Raw genomic sequence first — 4533 nt, 5'->3', positions numbered from 1 at the left:
GGAACGCTGGAGAGCACATGCGACAAGCCCAGGGCTGACTGCACAGATGTCAGAGGGTCTGTGCTCATGCACACTCTGCCCAGGGTACTGGATTTGCTGTATGTACTCAAGCCATTTGCTTCTTGCAAGTTAAACAAGTCAAGCATGTGCACAGCAGGCACATGAACATCAGCAGGTGGCCCCCAGGGCCCACCCTCAGACTGGAGAGGGCACCTGAACTTTGTAAAAACATCATCATACATCCAGGAATTTTTTCCAGAGCTAAAAGCAGGACTGCCTTCTTCAGTTTTTCAGTCACATATATTAACTGAGAGGCTTTGAATTTTGCAGGTGGGTGTCCATCCTTCTTCACAAAGGAGCACACAGAGCATCCTTCACCATTCCGGGCAAGTTACTGTGATACATAAATGTGGCATCAGTATCACACAACTGGCACAACATGCTTCACTGCAAATTTGCTCCCTCAGTTGCCATAGAAAAGGCACACCTCGGAGTGCTGCAGGCTGCAGTCATATGGTGTATTAAATCCTTGCAACTTCTCACCCCAGATGAGTACAAAACACCCGCCACAACCTGGCAATTCTAAGGCAGTGCTAGAAAATACAGTCAAAACAGAAAAGACCAATTAAGCCACCTGGTTCATTTCCCTGCCAGGCAAAGAATTAGGTTGGATTTGAGGCTCATATTTGCATCTTTTTCTAGTTTTTATTTTTAAATGAGTCTGTTATAGCAGGCACCAGACTGAGAGCTCATCCTTCATCCCAGTTTTTGTATGCTCTAGACTTAGATTTAGAGCTGGTAAATATTTTTTTTGAAGATCATTTACCGTGTCCTTTAAAAAAATGAGCTATATAAGGAAAAAAAAGAAATCATCATGAAAAGGATTAGTTTCGATGAATTTCTTTGTTCAAAATATTTCAGAAGATCTTTTGCACATGAGAGTTTTTTGGGTTGGCTCTTTGGTTTATTTGTTTGTGGTTTTTTATTATTTTTTGCCAAAAAGCCCTGGTTTTCATTACTTAGCTAGTGGGTTAGTAAGGGTAAAAAATAGATCACTGTGTGTAAGACAAGATGTTTCAGGCTCTTGCAAAAAAATTTAAAAAATATCCAAACAAAAGATTTCTTTCAGATTTTGTCTCAAAAAACACATTGAGGTGTGATTTTTCCTCCAAAAATGTGGAACAGAAGTACTTTTGAAGGACTTGAATTATTTTGTGGGACAAACCCCTAATTTTATAGTTGTACTACAAAAGCCCTGGAAAGTAAAAGATGAAAACAGAGCCCTGTATTGCACTTCTACAGCAACAAAAATAGTAGAAAGGGACAATCGTTATTTTATTTTACTTTATTGGTAAGAATTGGCTATGCTAATTTTGATGGAATAAATGGGCACAAAAGATCAAATATAGTAACATATCCAAAGCAAGCAAAACACTAAAAATTCCTGAATGAACTTCAGAAGCTTTCTTTTTTTGTTTGTTAGAGTTTAGTAAGCAATGACAAGCTCTAGTGGCAAGCAATCACAATTAAAAATCATTTAATACTTTTATTAAATATGCAAAACAGTGAAGAAATCTCCACAAAGAGTCTTTGTAGTGTAGAAAATCATGCAAAACTTACATTTTAAAAGATCTCTGATTCCCTATTTCTTTAGCAACAGCTTCAGTTGTGTAAGATAACCCCTTTAGTCAATCTTTTAGATAGATTTAAAGGTAGCATTTATGGGGAAAGGAATAAAGCATTGTGAAACTCGCGTTCTTGCCCCTGTTTTTAGAGCCAAGATTTTTTCCTTAAAAACAAAACGAGATCAGCCAGATGAGGAAATGTGATGCAAGAGAAAAGAGCAAGAAAGATAGCAAATAATGAGACCCCAGTGCTGGAAAAGGGCAGCTGAAATCTTGGTCACCTTAACCTCTCAGAATCTGGGCAAAATCCTACCACTGCTGGATTTTTAAGATACTGGTTTTGGCTGCCTTTGTATTCATTGTTGTTTTGTGGTGTTCTCGCACAGATGCAATCTTGTTTTAAGCTTTTTTCTTTTTCTTTTTTTTTTTTTTTTTTTTTTTTTAACAAGGCAAAGCAAAGATAGGGATAGGTTGGAGAAGAAATAAGGGGAAAGAAGAAAAAGGGAAAAGAACAAACCCAGCTCTGCTGGCAGCATTGCCAGCTGTTTGGCGGAGGTTGCGGAGACAGCACTGTTACTTGGTGCTATCTCTAGAGCTCATTGCAGTGATTTTTTTCTCCCTAAGCAAGATGGCAAAAGCCTGGCTCATCACAGTGACCAGAAGAACCTGTGGCCTCAGCATCTGCAGTGGTAAAGCTTGTTTCATCTATGCTCCTCTTTTTCTTCTAATGTTGTACAAAGGATCCTCAAGGATAGAGACAAGGCAGCCTAACCTCTCACCACACAGTCATCCAGCAGATGAGGAAAAACTAGGAAAAAAACAGTTGTTTCCTGTCTCCCAGGTGAATTCCCTGCCCATTGGGATACACCACAAACTCTACAAATCCAGCATATCCCCATCACCACTCTCACAGCTTTGGAAAAGGTAAAGAGTCATGGTCGAGACAGTTCAAGCCTTCCTGTTCTACCTTTCACTTGTCACTTCTCATTCAGGTGATGAAGTAATCTGATTAGGTGAGTTGGGAATTATCAAGATTCAGTCACTATCTGCATTTTCACATCACAGGCAAAGGCAGAGATTGCCAGAAAACTGTGAAATGCCTGCTGAGAGCCCAGTTCAATTCCCGTGCTCCCAATTTTAATTCTGAAATCAAAAGATCTGAACCATCTTCTTGCTCTATTCAAAACTCCGCCTGTCTTCAAGCTTCTGCGAGAGCCCTTTTTCCCCAGCAGTATTCTGCCTGACCTAACCACACTCTCAGGTGTCTGTCCTTCCCCTCCCTTCACCATGATAGAGCTAGACTGGTGCTCTTCAGCTGGATCATTATAGTTATTAATTATATGTACAAGTAATAGAGATTTTTGTGACAGACTAGAAAATCACCCAGACATACACATAAATATCCTGCAAGTGGAGATGCTCCTGCTCTGAGGGGGAGAAATCACTGATGCAGACGTGGTGCATTGGAAGGGCTGGCTGGGTAACCTAATCAGCGCCACAGATCTCAGCAGAGTACATCTACATTAATGAATGCCCAAATGGACAAAAGGTGGGACAGAGAGCTCAGTTTATCACGTCTGCGTTCAACTGCAATGTCTTTCTGGCCTCAGTTCTATGTAATCATGTTTCTCAGCACGTGTTGCGCTCCATGTACCTTCAAGCATGTGGTCTGTAAGATCTTGAAGGAGGAGATGGATCAGACCTCGCATGTATGTCATGCATGACCTACTCGTTGGCTGATGCCGGCCACCTGCAAAATTATGTCACAGAAAGGACTTGGCTTTATGGATGGTCTCCTAGGAATGGTCATTGCCTATTACTTATGTATCTTGGAACAGAGAAGCAGGACACTCAGGGAGTGGGAAGAGGGCACAGGGATGGGAGGATCAATTTTTCAGCTCAATCACAGCAGTCAGTTTATGCTGTCATAATTAAAAAGGAAAATAAAGAAGCAGCAACATGGCACTGAATCCTCATTGCCTTGCTGGAAGGGGAACTGCAGCCACTCCTTTGCTACACAAACTGCTTCATCTAAGCCAAGAGTTTAGCACTTCTGGCTGGGGGACAGGGTGGGGGATGTTTTTGGTAGTGCTGACTTGATCCTGAGCAGTGTAAACCATATGTGATTCATATATCACAAGCATTAAGAACACTTCTCTCTCTTTACCTCCTCTTTTTTACTCTTTGCAGGTGAGCAGAGAAGATGCATGCTCCAGGTTTCAACCAAAGCATTTGTGTTCTAGGGAGATTTTTATTTTTGTTGTTTAATCCTCAAACAGGAAGAAATACTAATCCCAGAAACTGGGATGGAGATACGTGTCAGAGGGAGCAGAGAAAGCGTGCTGACTGAGGCTCTGTGTGGTGAGCAGCATGGACACTGCCACACAGCAAGAGTATTTCAGATGCAAAGATAATTACTACTGGACTCACAGCCAAAAAAAAAGAATATATGCAAGCAAACAACCAAAAAAAAACAACCCAGAAAAAAACCAACCCCAAACCAAAACATTAAACAACTGGATTTCACAGGGGAAGGGGTACTTTTCTGGGAAGGTCCCTCAGCAGACATTTTTCTCCAAGTCAGTGCTATTCTCAGAAAACCATGTGGTTTTTTTCAGTACAACAGTGCTGCTGAGCTACAGAAGTCAAAACAGACAGTAGAAGAGACAGTATTTTGCTCTGCAAGCAGAACAATATTATCAATGAGAATTATGTTTGCAATGAAAGACCATCGCTCGTCCAGTGACTGGAACTCTCCACTGACACTTCAGGAGACTCACACATTCTTCTTGGCTTTACTGCACAGCCTTGGAAAAGCTGCTTTACCCTCTTGCTCTTTTCTAACTTCCGCCAGCATAAACCCTTGGTGTCTTTGAATATTGACACTCTGTTAACATAAATGGAAAAG

General features: G+C 41.1%; 1 long non-coding RNA gene across 1 annotated transcript; it reads left to right on the top strand.

Moving 5' to 3' along the window:
* The first annotated feature begins 2272 nt into the window (after nt 1–2272).
* LOC119151462 lies at nt 2273–4068 on the top strand. The gene is made up of 2 exons (XR_005105424.1): nt 2273–2549; nt 3816–4068. It is a non-coding gene; the product is annotated as an uncharacterized LOC119151462 (long non-coding RNA).
* Nucleotides 4069–4533: the final 465 nt, after the last annotated feature.

The sequence above is a fragment of the Falco rusticolus genome, chromosome 7 (assembly GCF_015220075.1).
Source record: "Falco rusticolus isolate bFalRus1 chromosome 7, bFalRus1.pri, whole genome shotgun sequence".
Taxonomy (NCBI): Eukaryota; Metazoa; Chordata; class Aves; order Falconiformes; family Falconidae; genus Falco; species Falco rusticolus.
This window is presented reverse-complemented; position numbering and strand designations above follow the sequence as displayed.